Here is a 17284-nt window from a genome sequence, read left to right on the forward strand (position 1 = left end):
CTCCATTCCAAGTTAATTTAATCACATGGTACTTAAAAATGTTTCTATGAAGAGAGGAAAATGAGTATGTCAATACCTTTACTTTGCTGGAGAATACAAAAGGCTGAACTAGCTTTGCTCATAAAAAACCCACACTACAGAAAGAAGGAAAAAAACAAACAAAAAAAAAGAACCCAGCCAGAAGGTTTCAGCTTCTAAGAGAAGGATGGTACTCCCAGGCCCATATCACCATATCAGAGATGGGACACAAGCAGGAGATCCCGAAGTCCAACCTCCACAACGCCTGGCAGGTCTCACCCTACCATTTGCTATCTGCCTGGTTTCCAGCAAACAAAACACCAGGTCTGACAGCTGCACAGCTGCATGTGCTGGGAGACACAGACCAGCCCATCCACGCTAAAGGCTGCATCCAGTGACAGCATCCCAGCTGTCACCTGGGCCCCATCATAGCAAGCATGACCCAAGCAGGATGGCTAAGCACACCCTCCCTCTTCTTCCTCCTCTAAGAGGGCTTGTTTCACAGCACAGCTGGGAACTAGGCTGGCTGTCCTGCCACACAGCAGGCTACACATGCTGTATTGCTGGCTGCAAAAGTATAGCCAAACAGGCATTCCTGGAGAGAAGCATTTACTCTCCTAAACAGGGACACACCAATGCCTTCTTGAAGAAAGCACCTGGTCACCACCCCCATCTCCTTATCCCCCATGACACAGATATCACCCCTCTTGATTAGGGCAGGGGCATATTACACAGGGACAGGGCTGCATGCAAGTGAAGAACTGGTTAAAGGAAGCAGTGGGTACCATCCTGCACCCACGTTACAGGATCTACTCCACAAAGAGACATTGTAATGATGGATCAAAGCCCTCTCCTCCATTTGCTTTTATTTAAGGATGCTGTAGTGGGATTATTGGACTGGAAGAATAATGCTGAGAATTTATCAAGACAGTTTTATATAAATGGCATTTCCTCACCAGGAACCGTTGGTCTGCCTCCCCCCACCTCCTCTCAATTTTCTAATTAAGAAAAGAAAAAGATACACAGGAAGTGAGCAAGTCAGAGAGCTCAGTGATAAGAACAGATAAGATGAACAAGAAAAAGCAAGTCTCCTCTGTGAAGACAGATTTAAAAGAAAGGAGTTGTTTGTATTGGAAATCCTGCTAATGCTACAAAAAGCTCTTACTGCTAGAGTCAGAAGCCCTGAACATTGCTCCCCTGATCACAGACCCTGGGTACCTTCTGCTTCCCAGAATGCAGGCTGTAGCCGCTACTTACAAATCTGAAGTAAAAAAATTGAAAAGAAGATGTTTGTAAAGAAAAGCACCTTGTTGCAGGCCATTTGGTGGATAGCTAAGTTGAAACAGATGTGTGTTCATGATCATTGAAGTTTAGCCGAAGCATTAGTCACCCAACATCTGTACTCCTGTGTTTCACACCGCTCCAAGTCTCTGAGACATTTGATAGAGGGGCTGTCAAAACACAGGTTGACTTGGTATCTACTCCATTTATCCCAGATAGCTCCTAAGTGTAGTTTTGGGTTTTTTTAAAATAGGTAGCCTTAAAAAAAATTAGCGTGGGCATAAAGTACTACTCAGCTGCATGGTTCTTCACCCTCACTTTCTAAAGGGTAGTAGTTTCAATAGAAAACTTAAGAGCATCCACCTGCCCTTGTTCAGTTAATTTTCTCCCTGTGGCAAGTCATATCCTTGCACATGTACAATTATTCAGAGCAACCAGGCATTGTGAAATCCCCTTGGCAAGAGAAGGAAACAGATGGTTCTAGAGAAAATATTATGCTTTGGGTCACTGATTTAGGTCATAAAGAATAGGAGAGTCCCATCACACTTTGGACCAACTATACAGATTCAAGCACTGGAAGTCTCAGCCAGAAAAAAGACACCCACTAAATCAGATTAATAAGTCACTTGAACTTTATTTGCCATGTTCTTCCCTTTCAAACATTCTAACATAAGCTGGTTTTGGTTTGTTGGTTTGCTTGTTTTTTTAAGTCAAGTCCCATATTACATTAAACAGCAGGAAAAAAGGCCTAGAGTCTTGCATCTGAGAAATCCATCTTTCTGGCCTTCCTATCCAGCTCTCCATGTACAAACAACATTTTGCCCTCAGATGGCAGGAGATAAAAAACATGGAACTTTTCTGGAGAGTTCAGATGGGTGGGGAAAGGCTGGAGCTCTGGAAGAAAGACCCACCGGCTTTAGCAACGTGTCAGGACCCTTCGTTGAGCAGCAGTAGCATCCCCCAACTCTATGTTGGACTTTCTCCAGCATTTTGTGGTGTGGTCATCAAACAAGATTCACATACCCTCACCAGCTTTCCTACTTGGACCCATTCACAATGGGTGTTATTAACACCAGACTCAGGAATTATGGAGGGCTAGAAAATGCTTGGCCAAAACATGCTGGTCACACACACACAATCAGAGCCTGACACTCAAAATATCTCTGAGAAGCAGCTGCTATAAAATTAACAGCATTTCTTTATTTGTACAATCCAAAATAAACAGCTTGGTCCCCAGAGACCCTCTTACTCTGCATTTGCATAGGGTCTCGGCCCATGGTCAGCACACTGCTGCAGGCGCAGCAATAGGAATATTCCCAGACAAATCATTCATATTATTCTCTAATGAGAAGCAAGGCTACCAGAACGCCAGCCCTCCTTCCAAACCCAACTTTGTTAGCTTTTCATTAAGGTGTCTCAATTGTATTTCCCATCCCGGCCATCAACAATAAAAGCAAATGCGGTAGCTGATTCACAGCATGACAGGTTAGCAGCCCCAGCAAACCTTGCCTGCCATGGTGCTTGTGGCCTCGGCGTCACTCCCCAGTGCTTCTCGGGTCACATTTATCACAGCAGCACTGGGCAGAGGTGCAAGCTGCTCTCAGGCTTGGTGCTGGCCATGCATGTGCAGTGAAGAGCCCCAAACCAGCACCTCAGGCCAGCAACAACCCTGCCCATAAGCACTACCACATGTCCAGGGGCAGCACCCAGAGTCCTTTTTACCACCGAGGGAGCAGAGCTGTCCTGGGGCTCCCTAGAACCAGCTGCCTGAGAGCTTTCAGGTAGAGCTGGAGCTAACCAGGAGAGCCAGAACTTGGGCTCTCGTGAAGTCGCAGCTGTGCCCCTTCCCTTTGCGGACAACTCCCTCAGGGCACTAGCAGTTGGTTTTGCACAGTCATGGAGGAAAGCCTGCATGAGGCTGCATGGTTCCTTTGAGGGAAGTTCAGTTTAGATGCAGCTCCCGCCCAGGGATGTTGGCCCAGCCTTTAGTCCAACCCTTGGTGTTGTGAAACACCGGGAGGGCAGCTGTTGTCCACTGCAGGGCTAGGAGGGTTGCAGAGATATTTGCCTCCCTGCTGGACATGGAAGCTCTAAGTTTTACAAATTGGTAGGAGAGCTCCTGCTGCCAGCTTGTGCTCCAGCCCCCCAGCTCACGAGCTGCCAGATGGGGAGAAAACAGCCTTTTAGACTCTGCTCTGACCTTTCCCTGGCAGCAATGCTCCTTCAGGCTGACTGGTTGCTGCATACAAAGTGAGCCTGAAAGCTGCTCTGCGTTTCAACAAAGCACAGCTTTTCCTTTGCAGCAGCCTCCCAAAAGTCCCATCTCCGTTTAGGGCACTTTGCCCTTGAAATATCTATCTACTGTAAGACCCTTCCTGTTATTTTCCTACACCTTTGTATCACACACAGGTTTATGACCATCTGCAGCAAGCTGGTAGCACTATTATTTTTCAGAGTACTGAAAAAACACTGCTAACCCAGACACTTTCATTACAGAAGAAGGATTGGGCAAGGAAGGAAATGGCCTGGGCTCACAAGGAATAAGTGGCCACACAAAGATAGAGAGATTTTCCATGGGGAATTTTTTTGTCCTAGCATTTGACAGAAAACCTGCACAGAGCAGCTGTAACACAGCAGTGTTCACACCATTACAGCCACCACTGACACTACCCAATGGTGCCTACCCCACTGTGACATCAACTTCATAATAAACATCATTACTGTGAATATACTGCCAGCTTGTATAGGAGAGGGTGTCCCCACAGTTGTGTCACTGGTGTACAGGAGGTGAGAGCAGCACCCTCTCCCCCCAGGGTCACTGCTTGCTTGCTGGGGGGCAGTAGGAATTTTGCTCTTCACATGAGTGTGGCTGCTTTTCCAAATGCTGTGGGGACAGAACCAGGATCACATTGCAACACCATGGGAACTCCCAGACAGCCCTTCCCCATCCCATAGTCAGAATTAGGCAGAGCAGAGCTTTTCCTACTGAGATTGCACTGCTGCAGGGAGACAGGGAAGGCAGCTCAAAACCCCTTTTGCTGGTGTCAGGAGCAGGAGAAAGATGGTCTCTCTTCAGCCAGAGGAGACAAAAACTGTGACAAAGAAGCTAGTAGCTACTGCAAGGCACGGCTAGCCTGCAAACTGGAGAAATAGAGCCCCAGTGCAAGCCAGCTACTCACTCCCCTGCCAGTGTTCCTGGTGAACAGACAGCAACCCCCAAAAAGGCCCCATGTAAGAGGACAGGCTCTCCTAGCCAACAAGCTCTCCCCACCCCAGCAAAAATGGCTGTTTGTAGTTATCGGCCCTATGCTCCTACCTCAAGGTCAGATCTGAAGTCTCCAAGTCACAACATCCCTTTCCCAGTTTCTCTTGCAGGAGAGCAGCATGTAAGAGTCTACTGCAAGCAATAACCAGCCTTCCCTGGGGAAGGAGCTGCACACCTCGCTTCCACAGGTGGGAGTCATACCCACTCCCCCATCTCCAGAAGGGCTAGCAAACCTCTCCTCTCCTGCTGACCCTTCCTGGCCATGCTGAAGCCTGTACACCTGTGCCTCATTGAAAGCAGCAATCTGCACAGCAGGGCAGCTCAAGCAAAGCCTGCACTGGGAAAAGACATGACTGTAGGAAAAAAAAAGCCCCAACAAATTGTCTGGTCTCTCAGCTTCCCACAGCCAAGGGACACAAAACAGATGCCAACAGCCCTGCAAGGTACAGGGTGCTTGGAGATTTGTCTAGGCAGCCACAGGTCCTGCTAGCTTCACTTCTGATCTTGACGCTGACCCGTGGCACAGCTTGGTAAAAAGTAGCACCTGCCAGCTGTGATTCTTACCCATCAAAGCAGAAGGACCCTACTGCCACGCTGGCTGTACATCCAGAGCCATGGAGGAAAGCCGCTATGTGTTGCCACTCAGGGCTGCACAGTGTGACGGCACTTTAAACACAGCCTGGAAAACCCTTGGCTCAGAGCCTTGCTCCGGCTCTGCCTGGCTCCTTCTCCCTTCCACCCAGCTCTGCCACTCCAAAACAGGCACAGCCTGTTGGCATCCCCTGCCCATGACCCTCCAGATCTCCACATCAGGAAAATGATTTCCAGGCCATCAGCATCCTGATTGCATCAGTACAAAAACCCCATCAAAATCTTTCCAAATATAGTCAGAGGCACAAGTCCTCTATGAAGCCAATCAAGTAAAATACACATCAGACCACCCTGTTTTCTGTAAAGGACATTAAAAAGTTAGAACAATTATCAGTCTGCAACTGATTTTTCCAAGTATCCTATCTCTTCAATGAAGCATCCAATCTCCTCCCACAATCTCCCCAGCAACTTTCAAAATAAACAGATAAATAGAGAAAACAAAACATCCCTGATATAAAATTTCAGCCAGATTGGATGAATTTGGGGGCAGCTTGTAGAGACTGAGCTTGAAGGTGTTTGTCAGAGAGATTCCAGCCTTGCTCTTTAACACATGGAGACCAAGCGGCAAATTGTCCCTTTCCCCCATGATTCGAGATGTCAGCAAGGAAAATGCCAGGAAATGAGAAGCAAGGGACAAATACTACATTTCTTTTGGGGTTGTATTTTTTTTTTTTTTTACATCTCCCCTCCTACTTGCTGCTGTCTCCAGACCATTTCTCTATCCCTATCACCTGCTTTTGGTCTCTTCTTTATCAAGCATCATCAGGCTCTTCCCCATTATTCCTCCTGAGCTGTTAATGCCTTCCTCTGCCTGTGGATCTCCCTCACTCATTTAAGCACAGTGCTAACTGCCTGGTCTCCATGAGCCGGCTTTGAGGCTGTCTTGTCGATAGACTCCCTCTGCGATCTCAGGGCAGCCGTTCACCTCCCTGTGCTCTGTGTCTCCCTCTGTAAAATGGGAAGAGCCTGATTCCCGTGAGTGTTGTGAGAATAAAACACTGCTAACAAGCCTGAGGCTTCTTGGTAGCCTGGGGAGGAAGCATCTGTCCAGAGATGCCCCATGGGGCCAGGAGAGAGGAATTAGTAGGCCTGTTGCTTTCTTCTCTGTCTGCCTGTGTCCACTCCTCACTCCAGGCCCATTTTTGCACTGAGGTGGTAGCTGTGTGTGGGTCCCTTGTGCAGCAGAATGATCTGCAGGAGGAAGGAGCAGAAAGCTTCAAGGGAGCAGAGACAAATCCCCAGCACCAGCTCCCTGTGCCCATCAAGTGACGAAGAGGTGGGAGACGTCCCTGGGAATGTATGTGGGGAAAGGCTGAGGCGAATGCAGATTGTGGACCTGGGCGATTTGGACACGGTCCTAGACGGGAGCTGGACAGCTAACTTTGGGCTGGAGGCCCACCCTGGCACGCTCCATCCATCAGCCGTGTGCCTAGCCCTGGCTAGAGAAGGGTGGTAGCACCTCCCAGGGGGGCCATGGTCTAGAGGAACAGCTCTCCCACCACTGACTCTAGAGGGAGCTGAACGCCAATGCTGAGCAGGTGCCCAGTTTTTAGACCACCAGATCTCGGAAAAGGGAATCTGAACCCAGGTGTGTGCTGGGCCTTGGTTGCCTATCTCAAAAGCAAGGTTAACCACCCGTCCCTCCTCCCCAGTCTCCCCTGCCTTCTCTGTCTCCTCAGGAGCTCTTTGCAGCAGCAAATCTCTCTTCTATTTGTAGCCAGGTTTCCTTAGGAAGCCAGGCATATGAAATCACAGTTTCCGTGTCTGTCTGTCTGTCTGTCTGTTGACATGTCTCTGCCCCCCTCATCCCCCCACATAGTTTCAGCTAAAATCACCAGAGGGATAGAGATAGTGGAGAAAGCCAAGTTCCTACAAGCTTCCTGAAAATAGCTGGAGAGATACCACTCACACTCTTGGCAAAAGGAAAGACCGGTCAGTGAGCTCAGCCCATGTTGGATGCCAGAGTCCCGACGGCACAGCACCCTGAGCACCCTGCAGCAGACCCAGGTGCAGGCAGGATTTGCACATGCAGATCACAGCACCCTGAGCCTGAACAGAGCTCCAGACTGTTCACTGTACTGGTTGCAAGGAGACCCAGTATCGCATGCCATTTTTGTTGTCTATGATCAACCCATTGGTTGGTTGTCCAGTGCAGTGATGCTCATGCCTTGGGGGACACTGGGCTTTATTACAGGCTCTGAGTTTCATTAGGATGCTGGAGAACAGTGGCTTTTCCCTGGCAAGCCAACAGGACTGTATCACCCCCAAAACACAGAAGAAAACAAAATTCTGTCCTAGATGCAATGCTGGAAAATTGCAACCCTGAGCAGACCAGGACACTACAAAAGGCCCAAACAGCCAGAGAAATGGCTGTGCCTTTATGGCATCACGCAAGGTGCTGTGGAGACTCCCAAGAGCAAGGACATGAACCAAGTTCGTGCCATGCCACATACAGCAGTGCCAGGAGACCAAATTAGGTGCAGCCTAATTTGCAGCTGCAAGACAGTGAATATTTAAATCTCAGGTGTAATTCACACCCAAAAGACCACAAAAAGCTCAGTCAGCTTTTCATGGGGAGAGAGAAGCAAAGTTTCATCAGCATAGAACTGTACTACTCAGTGTTGGCATTCAGGGACACCAGGCATGAAGAGTACATCCAATCTCCTCAAATACCTTGAACACAAATGCTGGTACAGAGGAAGCTTTGAACAATGCAGGTCCCCAGCACTGGCTTAGGAGTTGTTTATGCCTCCAGAGAAATAGAGCTGGTGGGATATAAGAGAGGTCAGGCAATGCATCAACTTTCCTGGGGAGATGGTGGTGGGGGTTCATGGCTTGGCTGGTAGCTTGTGGCTCTAGAAATGCTAGATTATTTCCCTATTTGGACCAAGTGCCTCTGCTGGAAAAAGGGCAAAGCTGCTATTGAAGAACCAGTTGGAAGGAAAAGGGGAGAAAGAAACATTTATCAGATGCACCCAAGGGAACACAAATGTCTTTCTTTGGTGATGTCCACTGCCCCAGAGAAAGCCATACAGCACAGTTCTTTTTTCCCCAGCTGCCATCATCACATCAATGTGCAAGTGTCCCAGCTTCCCTTTTCTTAAATAAAAGTGCACCTCTTCTGTTTGTGGTGGTGAGAAAAAGCACATGAATGCCTAGGCAGGTGTCGGCAGAGTGCACAGAGAACCCCAGCCTCTCTCAGCCCCCATTTCCATTGCCTGACTCGCAGATTTCCAACATCTGGGACTGGAGGAACAGCTTCCTGCAAAGCGCAAGCAAAGAGGATCCCTGAAATCAAACACTCGCACCCACACGCTTGTGACCTTGTGGTTTTACTACAGCTTTCATTTTTAGACTCCAGTTCTCCCTAGTGCTTGCTGTATTTCTACAACATTTTGGCAGTTTGCTTTCGCCCTGGAGACGGAGCTCAGTGTGGGGTTGCTTAGCATGGCTTGGCGGGGAGGGAAGCAACAAGGCTACGATTAAAGAATTAAACTCGAGATGACGGAAGAGCCCCAGCCATGCTTCCACCTAGACAAAGCCTACGTGATGAGCGCTGCTTAATGCCAGCCCTAACAACACATGCTCATCGAGATGAAAATGGGTATTTCATCGTGACTGCAGGTGCCTCCCGACTGCTCACCTCGGAAACCGTTTCAGGGCAGAAATCCCCGGGGCTGGAGGAAAAGCAGCCCTGCCTGGAGGCACGAACACCCCCGCCGGGCGGAGGCACCGCACCACCGCCGCCGAGCACGGGGGAAGATGCCCGTAAGCCCCCCGGCGGGAGGCGGTTTGCTCCGGCCCCCTCCCCGGCCCCACATGCCTGGCAATGCCCGGCCCTTGGGGTAGGGGGAGAGGCAACCCCCCGCCGCAGCCGCGCCTCCCGTCGCGACATGTCGCGATTGGCCGGCGGGGGAGGGGGGCGAGCCCCATCTCATGCCTAAAAGTGCCGTGGCTGGGTTGCAAAAAGCATTGCCGGGGTGGGGGGTGGGGGGGCGGGGAGCATCCTACCCCCGCCTCTCCATCGGCTCCCACAGGACTCCGGGCCCTCCATCCCGCCTTCCCCATCTTCCCCCGGCACCGGGGACCCCAGTGTGGAAACCAGTGTCGGGGCGGCGGGAGACTCGCCGCGCTGGTCAGGGCGGGGGCCGGGGCGGGGGCCGGTCGTCGCGATCCTACCTGTCGGGGGGCAGGAACGGGCGCCGCCGGGGCCGGCTCAGCAGCGGCGGGGCATCGCGGCGGGGCGCGGGGCGGGTGGCGGAGCCCCGGTGCGCGGCTGCGGCGCGGCGCGGCGGCGGCGGGCAGGAGGGAGAGAGGGAGGGAGAAGGGAGGGAGGAAGGGAGGGATGGAGGGATGGATGGAGGGAGCGCGCACGCACACACACACACACACGCACACACACACACGCACACACAGCCACAGCGCCCGGGGATGCGCTCAGCCGGCCCGCCGCTCAGGCAGCTTCCCCTTCCTCCGCATCCCTCCGCGGCGCTGCGCGGACAGAGAGAAACCCGCCGTTCCCCCTCCGCGGTGGCAGCTTCAGCCCTCCTCCTTGTCCTCCTGCTGGAAATATTTCCCGATTTCCTCCTTGGAGCGAGGGACTTTGAAAGGCAGGGCTGGCTGCGGACCCACCCCCAGCAGCCCTGCCCGCCCTGCCCGCCCTGCCTGGGGCAGCCCCCACCTCTGCCCTGCCTGACCCCAGCCCTGCCCTGCCCGGGACAGTCCCCATCCATGCTCTGCCTGCCCCCAGCTTTGCCTGCCCTGCCAAGGCAGCCTCCAGCCCTGCCTGCCGCGGCTCGTCGCATCCCCCCGGCCGCCCTGCAGCCTGCCAGGGCAAGGCCGACCCCATTTGCACCCTGCAGGAGGGAGCAAGCCCTGGGAGCGATGGCGAGAAGGGAAGCAGGACAGGGGGTGCAAGGAGTGCCTTTGCTGTGTCTGTCACCATGCCCCACAGTGTTGATCACAGTTGCTATAGGGAGGCAGGAGGCCAGGAGCATCCCAAGGGGCCTTGGGTTGAGGATCACTCCCCTCTCACATCACCAATGTCGTGGTGTTTGCAGAGGACAGCGGGGGCCATGGGATGACAAGCAAGGGGCGTATGGGTCACCTAGGGCCCTCTTGGGAACTGCCCCCACATCTGGCTATGTCCAGGTCAGCTACTGAACCCTCAGAGCCTCCTGTCTCCATGGGAGGGTCATCAGGGTTGGGGAGGTGCTGCAGGAAGCCAGCAGCCTGACACAGAAGTACTTGCTGCACCACAGACTGGCCAAAGTGTCCTCCCTGTGGGCAATTCTCCTTTCACCATGCCTGAACAACTCCTCCACCCTTCAATGGCTCCATCAAGGAGCAGACGAACCCATTGTCCCACCCTCCAGGCAAAACTCTGTGGCTTTAGGAACTTAAAATAGGATCCAAGCTAATAACTCACACACTGGTAGTTGCAAGTACCCAGTGACCTTGAGTAGCCCTCTACACCCAGATCCTCAGGTGCAACAAGAACCATGGAGAAGGAGAGCCATTATTCTAGCTTCTGCATGCTCTTACACCTTCTCCCTCTTACCTTGTCGACTGTGTCTGTAATTTTTGTCACCAATTTCAAGACAGCAAGCCAGAATTTTACCTTTACATTTCATTTTTCATTTGTGCTTTTCTTCCTTTCTTTCCTTTTTTTTTTTTTTAAGATTTTTGCATCACCATGTCCTTCAGCAGAGATGGAAAACTAAATTTCTCTGTTCAAGATGAGGTGTAAGACATGGACAATGTCACAAAACTCCTTTGTAAAGCACTTTGTGATGAATTGACCAACCAACAAACCAGCTACTTGTTATTTCTATTTATTTTAGAAAAAAACAATGGTTTTGTGTCTAGTAGCTAACTCTGTCTGTCTCACCTCTTTTGATTTAAAACTCTTTAGAGGAGGGATAAGGTTGCATCTGGCCACGTGTGGTACTTTGATGGGACTCAATTCTCCCATCAGGGCCATTGATATAAGATGTGCACAACTAAACGTGTACAGCATGCACAGTGGTGTGCTCTGATAGCATGTGAGCAGAACAGTGGAAGTGTACCAGTGGCATTTGGTTTGGCAGTGGCTGCAGGACACAAGGTGCTGCACAAGCTGGCATGGCAAACATAGTGTGAGCAGAAAAAATTGGCATAGTTGCAGCAAACACAATCCCTGCTGTTGCTTTTCACCCTGCACACCAAAATCTAATCATTGCAAGAATAAGCAGTGGAACTCAGATTTTAATTAGCTGTCAGCCATGAAGTTCTCCCTAAAGCTCCCTGTTTCCCTTGGTTATGTTGCTGACCTACTTCCCAGCTCTTATGGTACACAACTCCTCTGGAGCACCAAGACGTTTACTGGTGAGCTGCTCTTTGAAGAGCCAGGCACGTCCCCAGTTCCTCCCAGCCCACCTCTCTCTGCAGCTTGCAGTGCCTGTTCCTGTCACCCAGTGCCTCCTGCTGAGACCCTTGGAAAGGTTGCTTCAGCTGAAGGATTTTTGTGACATTTGAGGGGAGCTGAAGAAAACAAGACTTTGTCAGTGTTTGCAGTGATGCTTATTAGTCCATGCAAATGAACCTTTTGTATCACCCAGCCTTAACAGCACTGGGACAGAAAAGGTGAAGCAGAGATGCAGCATGATCTCACACGCACCTGAGAGCAGCTTTCATCTGCTGGAAAAGTGACTGGTTAGGAGGGATATAAGGCTGGGAGAAGATGTCCCCCACTGCCCAGTCCCTCACATGTGCCTTTCCAGGCACATTCATCTTTCACAATCTCCAAGACAAAGGTGGAGTTGGTCTGTGAAAGAAAGAGTGGAAGTCAGGGAGTATGAGAGACGGTGGGCCCAACTGATGAGAGGAGGTACTGTGTTATAGGACTGCTCCACACTGCAGTGGCAGTTCACACTGCTTTTTCTCAGCCAAGCTAGCTGAAGTGGTAGCTGTAACAGCACAGAGCTCTGCATGGGCTGTGAAATCTGCTGGACAAGCTGAGCAAATGCTCCTGTGTTCCGCCTGGTGCTCCAGGCAAAAATGCAACAAGTCTGCTTATGTCCTGACACAGCAAGTTTGTCGTGGTGTGGGCACATCCATGCTTCATCACAATTACAGCCTGGGCTGCGCTGGGAGAGGCAGTGGTTTGCTCCTGCTACCTTTCCTTCGCTGTCTCTCTTTGCAGTCATGCAAGTGAACACCTACCATTGCAAACACACTTACAATCACTAATTAGTAGTCTCAAAATCATGGAGATTCTCATGCCAATGCTAACGAATGGTTCATTCATTCATTCATTCATGCACACCCACAGCTCGCTCTGACAGCAGCCTGCATCTCTCTGCAGTTGCTGGAGGAAGTTTCTGGGTATTGTCTACATATGCAGAGCAGAAAGACTATTCCTCTCTGCAAAGAATGGAGTTAGTGGACTGTGGAGTCTCGAGCACAGGACAGAGCAGTGCAGGCCAATTCTCTGCTCAATGTCTTGTGAAAAAAGGCATCTGATCTCCTGCACATTTTAGAGGACGGGACATAAACCCTCAGGTATTTCTTGCTTGAAAAATTCCTGCCTTATATTCCCTGTAAAACAGACAAGTGGTCAGGGCAAAGACAGTCTTCAGCTCAGCCACAGCAAGCTCACCTCCGAGCAGCTGTCCTACCACCCTTTCCTGCCTTGTCTGGAACATCTCCTCAGTGGGACGCTTTGGTCTCTGCTCTAGCTTTTGTGGGTTCAGATAATGCTGGAGGATAACCAGTGAGTCCTCACTGGTTAGTTATCTCTGGTTGTGGTGTTCCTTGAGTCCCTCAAGAGATGCCAGAAAGATCCTGCAGGAGCAGATGGGATGTCACCTCTGGCTTGCCATCCATCTGTCTTTGCTCCTCACTGCAGCAGACTTAAGCGTGCGCCCACTGAACCTTCTCTGGCTCTCCCCTGCATGTTCTTGGCAGAGACCTGGAGATCCCTCAGAGTGGTGTTTCTAAAAAAGATTCTCAGAAACACAGTTTCCAGCAATTTGAGCATTCAATTTCACTGTCACCTTCAAACCTGTCTTTGCTGGTAGGAGGATAAATCAGGCATTTAGAAATGTGGCAGGTGGAGTGGGACACAGCAGTGAATAGGAAGGGCTATTCTGTGTGCTGGACATCATGTAGTTCTTTTTGAGCTCTCCAGGCAGTGCCTCCTTAGCTGTTTCCAAGTAGTTGGTACAGTCTGAGTCCTGATAATCCCAGAGAGGTTTGAGCACATGACATTAGTCCATCAGCCAGACAGAGGTCTTGGATGTGGAAGGTGTCTTCTACCCCTGGAAAACTGACAGTAAAGACTATACCACAGGGAGAAGGCAGTGCTAAATGGGATGTTTTCCCAAGTCTGTGAAAAATTTGCAGCCTATGGTTTGCTCTCACTGCAATGCTTCGGGAGCCTGCAGAGGTAACTGGAGAAGCCACCTTGTGCTGCTTTCGAGCTCTCCCTCAAGTACTTGCTCTATGCTGTGTTTTATGAAGGTTTAAACATCAAATCCAGAACACTAATTGATGAGCATTAGCATTTAACAGCTTGGGAGAGAGTTTTCCTGGAAGAAGCATTGATTGGCCAAATTTTGCAGAGCACTGCTTGTGTGTGGCAGACACAAAAGAGTATTTGCACTGGAAACCAACTGCCACTTAGGATTTGAAAGCAGAACTAGTTATAGGGGCTGAGCGTGAATTCAGGGAGCGTCAAAACTGGGAGAGCTGCATGTATTTTGCAAACATCTAGTCTGCAAAACAAGCCACACACTCCACACACTCTTCTCTAAATTCTGCTTCAGAATCTCACTTTTCTTTTTGAAAAAACTGCTTTCTGGTCATCAGGAATACACAGGAAAACTTCAGTATCAGTGTAGAATGATTTCAGCGCCTGGGCTTAATGTAACAGATGTACAAGGTGCAAACTGTCTCCTTACTCTTCTCAAAGGAGTAGAAACTCAAAAGCCTTCTGACTGCTGTCATTTGTCTCATCAGCAGTGCATGCTAATACTAGCGTCTCACTCCCATTCCCATTTCACAGGCAAAACCCAGTTCCTAGTGTGAGTCACTGGACCCCACTAAACTGCCTGTCCCTTAGCATCTTTTCCCACTGAAAGAAATGAAGCTTTGTTTTGCTGTTACTGAAACTGCAGAATACAGGAACTAAAAAGGCAGATGCAAGCTCAACTGAAATGCATTTACCAGTGAAAGCAATAGCCCAGGGATTCCGCTGCCTCAAGGTAAGTGTCCTCCAAGGGGCCATGGAGCTGCAGTGTGCCAGCCCCAGGGCAGCACTACAACCTAGCAGGCACTAGCACTCTCCACTTGATGCTCAAGCTTTTATCACCACCATCCCAGGGCTGCCCTGGAAAAAATTTGGCTGGGAAAAAAAATAAATCCCCCCAAATACAGAATTAAAAAGCAACAAATGTTATGTTGTCTGGATTTGCCTTCTGCTTTTGAAACCTAGAGTTTTGATGTTTTCCAATTTACTTGGTAACCAGAAGTAAGTTTAAAAAAAAAAAGAGATGAAATAGGAATATGTAATCACATGACTCCAGGAGCTGGGACTTTAAGAAAAAACAAAAGTACAAATACCATGATAATGTGGCAAGATCTGGGAGCCGTGTCCTGCAAACTGAGGACTGTGATGCCTCCTCAGCAGCTCTGGTGTCACATGAGGCAATATCCCTCATTTGATCTGTGTACAAGGTTACCATTGCTATCAGTGTGAGACACAGGGTGAATCAGATGTAGTGCATGACTCCGGCTGCGACCCCTGGTTGTGAAGGTAGTTTGGCCTCCTCTGCACCATCTGTTTGCCAGCCCTGAGCGAGGCTGGATATTCCAGGGAAACAGACTTTTTTTATTAAAAGTGAGAAGTGACTGACCTCAGTTGCATAAAGCACCTTATTTATATTTTATTTATATATTCCAGGTCAAGAAAGCTGCTGGAACACCTTGCAAAAACCAAGCCCATTAGGCAAGAGGATATGAAATGACTTCTCTTAAAGGGAAACTTGTCTTCACTATAATGGGCTCTAATCTGTGCTGTCCTTGCAGGGTGGTCAGAAATCTTCCTTGCCTCCTTGCTGCTTTGACTTTACCAACCTCTGCCTCAGCTCTGCCTCGTTTCACCTCCAAGTGGCCTTGCCTGGCTAGGTGTCCCTCCAACACTGACCAGCTCTACTGGAGAAGAGCTCCTGAGTCCCGGGGACAGAGTGGAGCTGAAGAACATGCTGTCCACTGTTATCAGCATGCAGCAGTCAATTTTAGGCTGCAGGGACCCATGGGACCGGGAATTTCTGTGCTCCTCAGTCTTCCCCAAGGCACCTTGGAGAGGACATGTGCCTTTGCTCCCTGGAACAGCTGAGGCAGCAGCACAGTTCCACAGTTCTTATCCCAGTTCCCTTCTCTCCCCACAGCTTAGATGCGAGTCCAGTGGACAGGGACTCCCACTGGTGCATGCACAGAGCTTGCTATTTTACCACAGTTTGCTCTATTTGTACTTCTGAAGATGTGTAGACCAAAAATGCTCATTTTCTCAGTGCTGCACATGCAAGCAGTGGTGAGACAGTAACCAATGCTGCATATTCTAAACATAATAATGGAAGCCTGGCATGTAAAGAGAATTTAACCAAAAATGAGAGAAACAAAAGAGAAGCAGATTTAACTTCTGGATTACTTAATGGTTATGAGTTTGGCTTTTTGCTGGAGATTTTGGAGAAATGAAACTGCACTATTTGTGAGACTAGATTGTCCTTTCAAATTCTGCATGCTATCACGTGCCAGTCTGTTCCCTCCCTGGAACTTCAAACAGAGTGTGTTCAAAAGCTACTCAGAGCTGAATGGCTTTTTCACAGCTTTCTGGATTGTGATGATTCTTTAAAACAATTGAACATGCTCCTTTGCCACCTGCCTCATGGTTAGAAATCCCTAAGTTTCTTATAAAAATCTTCTGCTCTTATGGGAAGCTCTTCCCAGTTTCTGGCAAAACTAAGTTCTGAGGCTGTATCCCTGTGTTTGTATGTGCAGGAGGAACATGGATGTGTGTGCGCACGCATGCGTGCAATGTTTCCTAATGCAGATTGTGCAAGATCTTTCTTCCCTCTGCATTTCTGCTTATTCAGATAACCTTCTGCTCTTCTGTGAGAGCTCCCATTTCTTCAGCGGGCGAGACAATTTCCTGAGTGTGGCTGTCAGTCCAGGAACACAGGCTGCTGTGGTGTTTATATCTGTGTAGGCTGGAGATCAGGGAGACAGGGCAGAACAGGGATTTGGGGATTCAAGCTTCCCCTGGCTGCTGCTGCGCCAGTGCCGTGGCAGGTATGGAGGGAGTGGCAGGGGTGGGAAGGCATGACCGTATGGAGAGAGAGCAGAGATCTGGCAGTAGAACCAGTATACTGGTGTGTAGGCAGCTATATGGTTAGTAGACGAGTGTCTTAGCTGGGCTGATGGGAATACATGTTTTCCTCTTTCATTCAGCTCCCTTCCATGTGCACCACAGTCACTATGAAAGTTTCTGGCCCCTGCACCTTAAGAAACCAATGTGGTATTTCGGTATTTCTGCCAGGGCAGTTAATGGTATCTGGCATTTTATTTGCCATCAGTAGACTCCAGAGTTAACAGCTATATTTACATGACCAGTGGCATCAAGAAAGCCAGAAACAGCTGCAGAGCCACCAATTGGAAGAAATAAGAGAATTGAGAGGTCTAGAAGACACAATTCAAGAGAAAACATTGCAGGAATGCAGACTGTCAAGTCAAGAGAAGACATACATCCTTGCAAATCTGAAAGAACAGATGTTTCCCACTCCTACTATCGATAAGATAAGAAGCCAGGAGGTTAAACTACAGGCAGGGAGACTGAAGTTTGACACAAGGAAAAGCTTTCTATAGCCATGAGAGTAATGGTATAGGCAGCTGGATCGTCTGCAGAGAGGGAGAAGTCTGTGTCACAGAAAGGTTTTAAGATCAGGACGAGCAACCCTCTGTTGAGTTCAGATCAGGTGTAGGTGACCTAGCTCTCAACGTCATTTCATCAGGAAGATGTATCTGAGAGGT

General features: G+C 49.6%; 1 protein-coding gene across 8 annotated transcripts in view; it reads right to left on the minus strand.

Annotated features, from left to right (window-relative positions):
- The window catches only part of SLC8A1 (solute carrier family 8 member A1), a 138025-nt gene that overhangs the window by 110196 nt on the left and 10545 nt on the right, over positions 1 to 17284 (minus strand). The window contains exon 1 of one of the 8 annotated variants that reach the window (XM_054820880.1): positions 9395 to 9770. The exons of the other annotated variants lie outside the window; for them this stretch is intronic. The gene's annotated coding sequence lies outside the window, so the exon portion shown is untranslated. Of the gene's footprint in view, positions 1 to 9394; positions 9771 to 17284 lie in introns of those variants that run through there. 8 annotated transcript variants of the gene reach the window in all.

The sequence above is a fragment of the Grus americana genome, chromosome 3 (assembly GCF_028858705.1).
Source record: "Grus americana isolate bGruAme1 chromosome 3, bGruAme1.mat, whole genome shotgun sequence".
Classification (NCBI taxonomy): Eukaryota; Metazoa; Chordata; class Aves; order Gruiformes; family Gruidae; genus Grus; species Grus americana.